Source organism: Rutidosis leptorrhynchoides, chromosome 5 (assembly GCF_046630445.1).
Source record: "Rutidosis leptorrhynchoides isolate AG116_Rl617_1_P2 chromosome 5, CSIRO_AGI_Rlap_v1, whole genome shotgun sequence".
NCBI classification, from domain to species: Eukaryota; Viridiplantae; Streptophyta; class Magnoliopsida; order Asterales; family Asteraceae; genus Rutidosis; species Rutidosis leptorrhynchoides.
The window spans coordinates 435,745,547-435,761,293 of NC_092337.1; positions in this window are offsets into that span (position 1 = coordinate 435,745,547).

Sequence of the window (15,747 nt, forward strand, 5' to 3'; positions counted from 1 at the left end):
CCGTTGAAGCTAGATCCATTTTTATCTTTTCCAGTAGGTTTATCCAAGGAACTTAAGGTAGTAATGATGTTCATAAAATCATTCGATTCATATATATAAAGCTATCTTATTCGAAGGTTTAAACTTGTAATCACTAGAACATAGTTTAGTTAATTCTAAACTTGTTCGCAAACAAAAGTTAATCCTTCTAACTTGACTTTTAAAATCAACTAAACACATGTTTTATATCTATATAATATTCTAACTTAATGATTTAAAACCTGAAAACACAAAAAAACACCGTAAAATCGGATTTACGCCGTCGTAGTAACACCGCGGGCTGTTTTGGGTTAGTTAATTAAAAACTATGATAAACTTTGATTTAAAAGTTGTTATTCTGAGAAAATGATTTTTATTATGAACATGAAACTATATCCAAAAAATATGGTTAAACTCAAAGTGGAAGTATGTTTTCTAAAATGGTCATCTAGACGTCGTTCTTTCGACTGAAATGACTACCTTTACAAAAACGACTTGTAACTTATTTTTCCGACTATAAACCTATACTTTTTCTGTTTAGATTCATAAAATAGAGTTCAATATGAAACCATATCAATTTGATTCAATCAAAACGGATTTAAAATGAAGAAGTTATGGGTAAAACAAGATTTGATAATTTTTCTCATTTTAGCTACGTGAAAATTGGTAACAAATCTATTCCAACCATAACTTAATCAACTTGTATTGTATATTATGTAATCTTGAGATACCATAGACACGTATACAATGTTTCAACCTATCATGTCGACACATCTATATATATTTCGGAACAACCATAGACACTCTATATGTGAATGTTGGAGTTAGCTATACAGGGTTGAGGTTGATTCCAAAATATATATAGTTTGAGTTGTGATCAATACTGAGATACGTATACACTGGGTCGTGGATTGATTCAAGATAATATTTATCGATTTATTTCTGTACATCTAACTGTGGACAACTAGTTGTAGGTTACTAACGAGGACAGCTGACTTAATAAACTTAAAACATCAAAATATATTAAAAGTGTTGTAAATATATTTTGAACATACTTTGATATATATGTATATATTGTTATAGGTTCGTGAATCAACCAGTGGCCAAGTCTTACTTCCCGACGAAGTAAAAATCTGTGAAAGTGAGTTATAGTCCCACTTTTAAAATCTAATATTTTTGGGATGAGAATACATGCAGGTTTTATAAATGATTTACAAAATAGACACAAGTACGTGAAACTACATTCTATGGTTGAATTATCGAAATCGAATATGCCCCTTTTTATTAAGTCTGGTAATCTAAGAATTAGGGAACAGACACCCTAATTGATGCGAATCCTAAAGATAGATCTATTGGGCTTAACAAACCCCATCCAAAGTACCGGATGCTTTAGTACTTTGAAATTTATATCATATCCGAAGGGTGTCCCGGAATGATGGGGATATTCTTATATATGCATCTTGTTAATGTCGGTTACCAGGTGTTCACCATATGAATGATTTTTATCTCTATGTATGGGATGTGTATTGAAATATGAAATCTTGTGGTCTATTATTATGATTTGATATATATAGGTTAAACCTATAACTCACCAACATTTTTGTTGACGTTTTAAGCATGTTTATTCTCAAGTGATTATTAAGAGCTTCCGCTGTCGCATACTTAAATAAGGACGAGATTTGGAGTCCATGCTTGTATGATATTATGTAAAAACTGTATTCAAGAAACTTATTTTGTTGTAACATATTTATATTGTAAACCATTATGTAATGGTCGTGTGTAAACAGGATATTTTAGATTATCATTATTTGATAATCTACGTAAAGCTTTTTAAACCTTTATTGATGAAATAAAGGTTATGGTTTGTTTTAAAAATGAATGCAGTCTTTGAAAAACGTCTCATATAGAGGTCAAAACCTCGCAACGAAATCAATTAATATGGAACGTTTTTAATCAATAAGAACGGGACATTTCAGTTGGTATCCGAGCGTTGGTCTTAGAGAACCAGAATTTTGCATTAGTGTGTCTTATCGAATTTGTTAGGATGCATTAGTGAGTCTGGACTTCGACCATGTTTACTTGAAAAATGATTGCTTAACAAATTTTGTTGGAAACTATATATTTTTAACATGTGAATATTATGTGATATATTAATCTCTTAACGCGTTTGATATTATGTGATAGATGTCTACCTCTAGAACACGTCCCATTGACTCACCTAATAATAATGAAGAGTCAAATGTAAATTGGAATGATTCGTGTACTGATTCACAAGTTCCCGAAGAGGAACCGGAAGAAGAGTCGGAACAGGAAGAAGAATCGGAACCGGAAGAAGAATCGGAACCGGATGAAGAAATAGAACCGGTGGGGGAAATAATAAAACGGTTAAGTAAAAGAAAATCCTCAACCAACCGACCAAGGTTAATTATGGTCAATGGTATTTCCGCCAAGGAAGCAAAATATTGGGAGGATTACCAATTCTCCGATGAATCGGATTCCGACGAGAATTCCAATGATGTTATAGAAATTACCCCAACTGAATTTAAAAAGGCAAAAGAAAATAATAAGGGAAAGGGCATAAAAATAGAGAAATCTAATTCTAACCCCGATGAACTTTATATGTATCGTCAACCCCCGAAGTCCTTAAGTTGTAACAATGACCCGGGAACCTCTAAACCACCAGGTTTTTCTAAACCAATGTGGAAAACGACGGCTCGTATTAGGGGAACATCATATATCCCTAGAAACTTGGCAAAACGAACCAAAATCGAAGAAGAAGAAACAAGCGAGTCGGAATAAGATAGTTGTATTCGTGTGGTGTAATATATGTAATATAGTGTGCTTATGCTTTATGATATATGTAAAAATTGCTTGTATTAATAAGTATTTTTTTATGAATATAACTCTTGTCTATTTTACAGTATAAAAACACAAAATGGATAGACAACCCAATATTTTAAGAGACCTGCCCGGAGACATGATTGATGAAATCTTGTCTAGAGTCGGTCAGAATTCTTCGGCACAACTATTTAAGGTGAGATCAGTTTGTAAGACATTCGAAGAACATTCCAAGAATGCCTTGGTTTATAAAAGGCTTTCGTTCGAAAGATGGGGGATATCACATTGGAAAATCCATAAGTTACGATGTGTTTACTTTGACGCATATATTGCGGGGAACCCAAATGCTATTTTACGCAATGGGTTAAGAAATTATTTTGACTCAATATATCCGAATATTGGACTTCGTGATTTATAAAAAGCGACTAACATGCAACATAAAGAAGCATGTTATGCTTACAGATTAGTAATGTTCGCTTCTCACCAAAGTGAGAACAAGAACATCGGGCTACAACTATTAAACAAAACATTCCCACAAGTGACGGAGTCGGTAATTGGGGTAAGAAATGAGGTTTTTAGATTGTTATGGGACTGTTGGACATTACGTAACCCTCGTCCCTTTGACGACGTTACAACATGCTGTCTTATCAACGGCCATAACGGTTATGTTCCACAAGACCAAGGATGGGAAGTAATCCTAGTAAAACCAAAATGCATGACTTGTTTCTGGACGTATGAATTACGTGTCTTTATTGCCTTTGCTGAACGACTTGTGTACTAGCTAGAATTATCTACACAACCATCTTGTATCAAATTTATTGTGTGCTATATTTCATGCTATATGTAAAATAAGCGGTATTGTAAGTTTGTAAAATATTGTGTAAAAGTTTGAACGCGAAATATTATTATAATCAGTTTTTCATATAGAATTGTAGTAGTTGAATTGTATATTAGCTACTAAGTATGAACTTAACGGGTAGGTACTACCCGAATTTAAACTTATAAAACGCTAATATGAAGAAAAAGCTTTTATAAATGAGTTCATATTATGCTACGAAATACTATTAACTACTCTTAATATTCTGTATGATTAACTTGTTCCATTTGACTATTTTGAAGGAAATGGCACCGACTACTCGACACACCGTGAATATGAATGAAGAGGAATTCCGTACTTTTCTAGCTTCAAACATAGCCGCAGTACAGGCTGCGCTACATACCAACAATAACCTTGGATCTAGCAGTACAGGAAATCGTGTAGGATGCACCTACAAAGAATTCACTGCCTGCAAACCTTTGGAATTTGATGGAACCAAAGGACCGATCGGATTGAAACGGTGGACCGAGAAGGTCGAATCGGTGTTTGCCATAAGTAAGTGTACTGAAGAGGACAAAGTGAAGTACGCTACGCATACCTTCACAGGTTCTGCGTTAACATGGTGGAATACCTATCTAGAGCAAGTGGGACAAGACGATGCGTACGCACTACCGTGGTCAGCATTCAAGCACTTGATGAACGAGAAGTACCGTCCCAGAACTGAGGTCAATAAGCTCAAGACAGAACTTAGAGGGTTACGAACCCAAGGATTTGATATTACCACATACGAAAGACGATTTACAGAATTGTGCCTATTGTGTCCGGGAGCATTCGAAGATGAGGAAGAGAAGATCGACGCGTTTGTGAAAGGATTACCGGAAAGAATCCAAGAAGATATAAGTTCACACGAGCCCGCCTCCATACAACAGGCATGTAGAATGGCTCACAAACTAGTGAACCAGATTGAAGAAAGAATTAAAGAACAGACTGCTGAAGAGGCCAATGTGAAGCAAGTCAAAAGAAAGTGGGAGGAAAACGGTGATAAGAATCACCAATACAACAACAACAGCAATTACAACAATAATCGCAACAATTATCTCAACAATCGCAACATCAATCGCAACTACAACAAACGGCCCAACAACAACAACAACAACAACAACAACAGTAACTACAACAATCATCCCAACAACAATAACAACCGCAACAACAACAACAATCAGAAGCAGCTATGCCAAAGGTGTGAAAAGTATCACTCGGGGTTCTGCACCAAATTTTGCAACAAGTGTAAAAGAAATGGTCATAGCACGGTGAAGTGTGAGGTCTACGGACCAGGGGTTAACAGAACGAAAGGAACAAATGGTGTCGGAACGAGTAATGGCGGAGCAAGTAGTGTCGGAGCAAGTTATGCCAATGTAGTTTGTTATAAATGTGGAAAACCGGGCCACATTATTAGAAATTGCCCGAACCAGGAGAACACGAATGGACAAGGCCGCGGAAGAGTTTTCAATATTAATGCGGCAGAGGCACAGGAAGACCCGGAGCTTGTTACGGGTACGTTTCTTATTGATAATAAATCTGCTTACGTTTTATTTGATTCGGGTGCGGATAGAAGCTATATGAGTAGAGATTTTTGTGCTAAATTAAGTTGTACATTGACGCCTTTGGATAGTAAATTTTTACTCGAACTAGCAAATGGTAAATTAATTTCAGCAGATAATATATGTCGGAATCGAGAAATTAAACTGGTTAGCGAAACATTTAAGATTGATTTGATACCAGTAGAGTTAGCGAGTTTTGATGTGATAATCGGTATGGACTGGTTGAAAGAAGTGAAAGCAGAGATCGTTTGTTACAAAAATGCAATTCGCATTATACGAGGAAAAGGAAAACCCTTAATGGTGTACGGAGAAAAGGGCAACACGAAGCTACATCTTATTAGTAATTTGAAGGCACAAAAACTAATAAGAAAAGGTTGCTATGCTGTTCTAGCACACGTCGAGAAAGTACAAACTGAAGAAAAGAGCATCAATGATGTTCCCATTGCAAAAGAATTTCCCGATGTATTTCCGAAAGAATTATCGGGATTACCCCCACATCGATCCGTTGAATTTCAAATAGATCTTGTACCAGGAGCTGCACCAATAGCTCGTGCTCCTTACAGACTCGCACCCAGTGAGATGAAAGAACTGCAAAGCCAATTACAAGAACTTTTAGAGCGTGGTTTCATTCGACCAAGCACATCACCGTGGGGAGCTCCTGTTTTGTTTGTCAAGAAGAAAGATGGTACATTCAGGTTGTGTATCGACTACCGAGAGTTGAACAAACTTACCATCAAGAACCGCTACCCACTACCGAGAATCGACGACTTATTTGATCAACTACAAGGCTCGTCTGTTTATTCAAAGATTGACTTACGTTCCGGGTATCATCAAATGCGGGTGAAAGAAGATGATATTCCAAAGACTGCTTTCAGAACACGTTACGGTCATTACGAGTTTATGGTCATGCCGTTTGGTTTAACTAATGCACCAGCTGTGTTCATGGACCTTATGAACCAAGTGTGTGGACCATACCTTGACAAGTTTGTCATTGTTTTCATTGATGACATACTTATTTACTCAAAGAATGACCAAGAACACATTGAACATTTGAGAAAGGTGTTAGAAGTATTGAGGAAGGAAGAATTGTACGCTAAGTTTTCAAAGTGTGCATTTTGGTTGGAAGAAGTTCAATTCCTCGGTCACATAGTGAACAAAGAAGGTATTAAGGTGGATCCGGCAAAGATAGAAACTGTTGAAAAGTGGGAAACCCCGAAAACTCCGAAACACATACGCCAGTTTTTAGGACTAGCTGGTTACTACAGAAGGTTCATCCAAGACTTTTCCAGAATAGCAAAACCCTTGACTGCATTAACGCATAAAGGGAAAAAAATTTGAATGGAATGATGAACAAGAGAAAGCGTTTCAGTTATTGAAGAAAAAGCTAACTACGGCACCTATATTGTCATTGCCTGAAGGGAATGATGATTTTGTGATTTATTGTGACGCATCAAAGCAAGGTCTCGGTTGTGTATTAATGCAACGAACTTAAGTGATTGCTTATGCGTCTAGACAATTGAAGATTCACGAACAAAATTATACGACGCATGATTTGGAATTAGGCGCGGTTGTTTTTGAATTAAAGACTTGGAGGCACTACTTATATGGGGTTAAAAGTATTATATATACCGACCACAAAAGTCTTCAACACATATTTAATCAGAAACAACTGAATATGAGGCAGCGTAGGTGGATTGAATTATTGAATGATTATGACTTTGAGATTCGTTACCACCCGGAGAAGGCAAATGTGGTAGCCGATGCCTTGAGCAGGAAGGACAGAGAACCCATTCGAGTAAAATCTATGAATATAATGATTCATAATAACCTTACTACTCAAATAAAGGAGGCGCAACAAGGAGTTTTAAAAAAGGGAAATTTAAAGGATGAAATACCCAAAGGATCGGAGAAGCATCTTAATATTCGGGAAGACGGAACCCGGTATAGGGCTGAAAGGATTTGGGTACCAAAATTTGGAGATATGAGAGAAATGGTACTTAGAGAAGCTCATAAAACCAGATACTCAATACATCCTGTAACGGGTAAGATGTACAAGGATCTCAAGAAACATTTTTGGTGGCCGGGTATGAAAGCCGATGTTGCTAAATACGTAGGAGAATGTTTGACGTGTTCTAAGGTTAAAGCTGAGCATCAGAAACCATCAGGTCTACTTCAACAACCCGAAATCCCGGAATGGAAATGGGAAAACATTACCATGGATTTCATCACTAAATTGCCAAGGACTGCAAGTGGTTTTGATACTATTTGGGTAATAGTTGATCGTCTCACCAAATCAGCACACTTCCTACCAATAAGAGAAGATGACAAGATGGAAAAGTTAGCACGACTGTATTTGAAGGAAGTCGTCTCCAGACATGGAATACCAATCTCTATTATCTCTGATAGGGATGGCAGATTTATTTCAAGATTCTGGCAGACATTACAGCAAGCATTAGGAACTCGTCTAGACATGAGTACTGCCTATCATCCACAAACTGATGGGCAGAGCGAAAGGACGATACAAACGTTTGAAGACATGCTACGAGCATGTGTTATTGATTTCGGAAACAGTTGGGATCGACATCTACCGTTAGCAGAATTTTCCTACAATAACAGCTATCATTCAAGCATTGAGATGGCGCCGTTTGAAGCACTTTATGGTAGAAAGTGCAGATCTCTAATTTGTTGGAGTGAAGTGGGGGATAGACAGATTACGGGTCCGGAGATTATACAAGAAACTACCGAGAAGATCATCCAAATTCAACAAAGGTTGAAAACCGCCCAAAGTCGACAAAAGAGCTACGCTGACATTAAAAGAAAAGATATAGAATTTAAAATTGGAGAGATGGTCATGCTTAAAGTTGCACCTTGGAAAGGCGTTGTTCGATTTGGTAAACGAGGGAAATTAAATCCAAGGTATATTGGACCATTCAAGATTATTGATCGTGTCGGACCAGTAGCTTACCGACTTGAGTTACCTCAACAACTCGCAGCTGTACATAACACTTTCCACGTCTCAAATTTGAAGAAATGTTTTGCTAAAGAAGATCTCACTATTCCGTTAGATGAAATCCAAATCAACGAAAAACTTCAATTCATCGAAGAACCCGTCGAAATAATGGATCGTGAGGTTAAAAGACTTAAGCAAAACAAGATACCAATTGTTAAGGTTCGATGGAATGCTCGTAGAGGACCCGAGTTCACCTGGGAGCATGAAGATCAGATGAAGAAGAAATACCCGCATCTATTTCCAGAAGATTCGTCAACACCTTCAACAGCTTAAAATTTCGGGACGAAATTTATTTAACGGGTAGGTACTGTAGTGACCCGAACTTTTCCATGTTTATATATATTAATTGAGATTGATATTTACATGATTAAATGTTTCCAACATGTTAAGCAATCAAACTTGTTAAGACTTGATTAATTGAAATATGTTTCATATAGACAATTGACCACCCAAGTTGACCGGTGATTCACGAACGTTAAAACTTGTAAAAACTATATGATGACATATATATGGATATATATATAGTTAACATGATACTATGATAAGTAAACATATCATTAAGTATATTAACAATGAACTACATATGTAAAAACAAGAATACTAACTTAATGATTTTTAAACGAGACATATATGTAACGATTATCGTTGTAAAAGCATTTAATGTATATATATATCATATTAAGAGATATTCATACATGATAATATCATGATAATATAATAATTTAAAATCTCATTTTATATTATAAACATTGAGTTAACAACATTTAACAAGATCGTTAACCTAAAGGTTTCAAAACAACACTTACATGTAACGACTAACGATGACTTAACGACTCAGTTAAAATGTATATACATGTAGTGTTTTAATATGTATTTATACACTTTTGAAAGACTTCAATACACTTATCAAAATACTTCTACTTAACAAAAATGCTTACAATTACATCCTGGTTCAGATTCATCAACAATTCTACTCGTATGCACCCGTATTCGTACTCGTACAATACACAGCTTTTAGATGTATGTACTATTGGTATATACACTCCAATGATTAGCTCTTAGCAGCCCATGTGAGTCACCTAACACATGTGGGAACCATCATTTGGCAACTAGCATGAAATATCTCATAAAATTACAAAAATATGAGTAATCATTCATGACTTATTTACATGAAAACAAAATTACATATCCTTTATATCTAATCCATACACCAACGACCAAAAATACCTACAAACACTTTCATTCTTCAATTTTCTTCATCTAATTGATCTCTCTCAAGTTCTATCTTCAAGTTCTAAGTGTTCTTCATAAATTCTACAAGTTCTAGTTACATAAAATCAAGAATACTTTCAAGTTTGCTAGCTCACTTCCAATCTTGTAAGGTGATCATCCAACCTCAATAAATCTTTGTTTCTTACAGTAGGTTATAATTCTAATACAAGGTAATAATCATATTCAAACTTTGGTTCAATTTCTATAACTATAACAATCTTATTTCAAGTGATGATCTTACTTGAACTTGTTTTCGTGTCATGATTCTGCTTCAAGAACTTCGAGCCATCCAAGGATCCGTTGAAGCTAGATCCATTTTTCTCTTTTCCAGTAGGTTTATTCAAGGAACTTAAGGTAGTAATGATGTTCATAACATCATTCGATTCATATATATAAAGCTATCTTATTCGAAGGTTTAAACTTGTAATCACTAGAACATAGTTTAGTTAATTCTAAACTTGTTTGCAAACAAAAGTTAATCCTTCTAACTTGACTTTCAAAATCAACTAAACACATGTTCTATATCTATATGATATGCTAACTTAATGATTTAAAACCTGGAAACACAAAAAAACACCGTAAAACCGGATTTACGCCGTCGTAGTAACACCGCGGGCTGTTTTGGGTTAGTTAATTAAAAACTATGATAAACTTTGATTTAAAAGTTGTTTTTCTGAGAAAATTATTTTTATTATGAACATGAAACTATATCCAAAAATTATGGTTAAACTCAAAGTGGAAGTATGTTTTCTAAAATGGTCATCTAGACGTCGTTCTTTCGACTGAAATGACTACCTTTACAAAAATGACTTGTAACTTATTTTTCCGACTATAAACCTATACTTTTTCTGTTTAGATTCATAAAATAGAGTTCAATATGAAACCATAGCAATTTGATTCAATCAAAACGGATTTAAAATGAAGAAGTTATGGGTAAAACAAGATTGGATAATTTTTCTCATTTTAGCTACGTGAAAATTGGTAACAAATCTATTCCAACCATAATTTAATCAACTTGTATTGTATATTATGTAATCTTGAGATACCATAGACACGTATACAATGTTTCGACCTATCATGTCGACACATCTATATATATTTCGGAACAACCATAGACACTCTATATGTGAATGTTGGAGTTAGCTATACAGGGTTGAGGTTGATTCCAAAATATATATAGTTTGAGTTATGATCAATACTGAGATACGTATACACTGGGTCGTGGATTGATTCAAGATAATATTTATCGATTTATTTCTGTACATCTAACTGTGGACAACTAGTTGTAGGTTACTAACGAGGACAGCTGACTTAATAAACTTAAAACATCAAAATATATTAAAAGTGTTGTAAATATATTTTGAACATACTTTGATATATATGTATATATTGTTATAGGTTCGTGAATCAACCAGTGGCCAAGTCTTACTTCCCGACGAAGTAAAAATCTGTGAAAGTGAGTTATAGTCCCACTTTTAAAATCTAATATTTTTGGGATGAGAATACATGCAGGTTTTATAAATGATTTACAAAATAGACACAAGTACGTGAAACTACATTCTATGGTTGAATTATCGAAATCGAATATGCCCCTTTTTATTAAGTCTGGTAATCTAAGAATTAGGGAACAGACACCCTAATTGACGCGAATCCTAAAGATAGATCTATTGGGCCTAACAAACCCCATCCAAAGTACCAGATGCTTTAGTACTTCGAAATTTATATCATTTCCGAAGGGTGTCCCGGAATGATGGGGATATTCTTATATATGCATCTTCTTAATGTCGGTTACCAGGTGTTCACCATATGAATGATTTTTATCTCTATGTATGGGATGTGTATTGAAATATGAAATCTTGTGGTCTATTATTATGATTTGATATATATAGGTTAAACCTATAACTCACCAACATTTTTGTTGAAGTTTTAAGCATGTTTATTCTCAGGTGATTATTAAGAGCTTCCGCTATCGCATACTTAAATAAGGACGAGATTTGGAGTCCATGCTTGTATGATATTGTGTAAAAACTGCATTCAAGAAACTTATTTTGTTGTAACATATTTATATTGTAAACCATTATGTAATGGTCGTGTGTAAACAGGATATTTTAGATTATCATTATTTGATAATCTACGTAAAGCTTTTTACACCTTTATTGATGAAATAAAGGTTATGGTTTGTTTTAAAAATGAATGCAGTCTTTGAAAAACGTCTCATATAGAGGTCAAAACCTCGCAACGAAATCAATTAATATGGAACGTTTTTAATCAATAAGAACGGGACATTTCACATATAATGTAGTTTCATTTACTTGTGTCTATTTCGTAAAAAATTTATAAAATTGCATGTATTCTCATCCCAAAATATTAGATTTTAAAAGTGGGACTATAACTCACTTTCACAGATTTTTACTTCGTCGCGAAGTAATACTTGGCCACTGGTCGATTCACGAACATATAACAAATATGTATATATATATCAAAATATGTTCAAAATATATTTACAACATTTTTTTAATACGTTTTATCGTTTTAAGTTTATTAAGTCAGCTGTCATCGTTAGTAACCTACAACTAGTTGTTCACAGTTAGATGTACAGAAATAAAGCAATATATAATATCTCGAATCAATCCACGACCTCGTGTATACAAGCCTCAGGCTAGATCACAACTCAAAGTATATATAATATTTTGGAATCAACCTCAACCCTGTATAGCTAACTCCAACATTACTGCATATAGAGTGTCTATGGTTGTTCCAAAATATATATATAGATGGGTCGATATGATATGTCAAAACATTGTATTCGTGTCTATGGTATCCCAAGATTACATAATATATTAGAATACATGTATAATACAATATGAGTTAGCTAGAATTTGATTAATATAGATTTGTTACAAATTTTCACGTAGCTACAACAAGCAAAATTATCCAATCTTGTTTTACCCATAACTTCTTCGTTTTAAATCCGCTTTTAGTGATTCAAGTTGCTATGGTTTCATATTGAATTTAAGTTTATGAATATAAACTGAAAAAGTATAATTTTATAGTCAGAAATACAGGTTACAAGTCTTTTTTGTAAAGGTAGTCATTTCAGTCGAAAGAACGACGTCTAGATGACCATTTTGAAAAACATACTTTCACTTTGAATTTAACCAAGATTTTTGAATACAATTTCATGTTCATATGAAAAATCATTTTCCCAGAAGAACAACTTTTAAATCAAAGTTTATCATAGTTTTTAATTATCCAAACCAAAACAGCCCCGGTTTCACTACGACGGCGTATATCCGATTTTATGGTGTTCATCGTGTTTCCAGGTTTTAAATCATTAAGTTAGCATATAATATAGATATAGAACATGTGTATAGTTGATTTTAAAAGTCAAGTTAGAAGGATTAGCTTTTGTTTGCGAACAAGTTTAGAATTAACTAAACTATGTTCTAGTGATTACAAGTTTAAACCTTCGAATAAGGTAGTTATATATATATGAATCGAATGATGTTATGAACATCATTACTACCTCAAGTTTTGTGGATAAACCTATTGAAAATTAGAAAAATAGATCTAGCTTCAAAGGATCCTTGGATGGCTTGATAGTTCTTGAAGCAAAATCATGACATGAAAACCAATTCAAGTAAGATTTTCACTCGAAATAAGATTGTTATAGTTATAGAAATTGAATCAAAGTTTGAATATGAGTACTACCTTGTATTAGAGAGATATCTTACTGTAAATAAGAAAGATTTCTTGAGTTTGGATGATCACTTGAAATGGATTTGCAAGATTGAAAGCAAGCTAGCAAACTTGGAAGTGTTGTTGGTGTGTTCTTGAGTAGTTGTTTTGTATCTTGGTTTATGTATGGATTTATGAACTATATTGAGCTAGATTTTGATGAATATGATGAAGAACACTTAGAACAATGTAAGAACACTTGAGAGAGAGAGAGAGAGTAATTTGATTCAAGAAAAATTGAAAATGAATGTGTTTGTGTACTCCTCCATTCACGTGAATCTTAAGCATCCATATAGGCTCCATTAGTTTGTTATTTTGTGAGATATTTCATGCTAGATGTTAAATGATGGTTCCCACATGGTTAGGTGACTCTCATGGGCTGCTAAGAGCTGATCATTGGAGTGTATATACCAATAGTAAATACATTTAGAAGCTGTGTATTGTACGAGTACAAATACGAGTGTATACGAATAGAATTATTGATGAAAATGAATGAGGATGTAATTGTAAGCATTTTTGTTAAGTAGAAGTACTTTGATAAGTGTCTTGAAGTCTTTCAAAAGTGTATGAATACATATTAAAACACTACATGTATATACATTTTAACTGAGTCGTTAAGTCATCGTTAGTCGTTATATGTAAGTGTTGTTTTGAGACCTTTAGGTTAACGATCTTGTTAAATGTTGTTAACCCATCGTTTATTATATCTAATGAGATGTTAAATTATTACATTATCAAGATATTATGATGTATTAATATATCTTAATATGATATATATACAATTAAATGTCGTTACAACGATAATCGTTACATATATGCCTCGTTTCGAAATCCTTAAGTTAGTAGTCTTGTTTTTACATATGTAGTTCATTGTTAATACACTTAATAATATATTTACTTATCATTTATCATGTTTAACAAATTGTATCAATATCTTAATATGATTCATATGTACTTAGTAAGACGTTGTTATAACGATAATCGTTATATATATCGTTTTCGAGTTTCTTAATTCAATAGTCTCACTTTTTGTGTATATAACTAATTGTTAAAATACCTAATGAGATACTTACTTATCATAATATCATGTTAATTATATATATATATATATATATATATATATATATATATATATATATATATATATATATATATATATATATATATATATATATATATATATATATATATATATATATATATATATATATATATATATATATATATATATATATATATATATATATATCCATATATATGTCATCATATAGTTCTTACAAATTTTAACGTTCGTGAATAGCTGGTCAACTTGGGTGGTCAATTGTCTATATGAAACCTATTTCAATTAATCAAGTCTTAACAAGTTTGATTGCTTAACATGTTGGAAACACTTAATCATGTAAATAACCATTTCATTTAATATATATAAACATGGAAAAGTTCGGGTCACTACAGTACCTACCCGTTAAATAAATTTCGTCCCGAAATTTTAAGCAGTTGGAGGTGTTGACGTATCTTCTGGAAATAGGTGCGGGTATTTCTTCTTCATCTGATCTTCTCATTCCCAGGTGAACTCAGGTCCTCTACAAGCATTCCATTGAACCTTAACAATTGGTATCTTGTTTTGCTTAAGTCTTTTAACCTCACGATCCATTATTTCGATGGGTTCTTCGATGAATTGAAGTTTTTCATTGATTTGGATTTCGTCTAACAGAATAGTGAGGTCTTCTTTAGCAGAACATTTCTTCAAATTCGAGACATGGAAAGTGTTATGTACAGCCGCGAGTTGTTGAGGTAACTCAAGTCGGTAAGCTACTGGTCCGACACGATCAATAATCTTGAATGGTCCAATATACCTTGGATTTAATTTCCCTCATTTACCAAATCGAATAACACCTTTTCAAGGTGCAACTTTAAGTATGACCATCTCTCCAATTTCAAATTCTATATCTTTTTCTTTTAATGTCAGCGTAGCTCTTTTGTCGACTTTGGGCGGTTTCAACCGTTGTTGAATTTGGATGATCTTCTCGGTAGTTTCTTGTATTATCTCCGGACCTGTAATCTGTCTATCCCCCACTTCACTCCAATAAATCGAAGACCTGCACTTTCTACCATAAAGTGCTTCAAACGGCGCCATCTCAATGCTTGAATGGTAGCTGTTGTTGTAAGAAAATTCTGCTAACGGTAGGTGTCGATCCCAACTGTTTCCGAAATCAATAACACATGCTCGTAGCATGTCTTCAAGCGTTTATATCGTCCTTTCGCTCTGCCCATCACTCAATTGTAGAATTGACAACATTAGGTCTCGAGGAAAAGACATCAACTATTGCTTCCAACTAAATTTCGGGACGAAATTTCTTTTAAGGTGTAGGTAATGTAACATCCCGCGTTTTTCTGTTAAATTTATTTTAACACCGTCTTTTTTTTAGATAATATCTTTTGTTATCTAAATT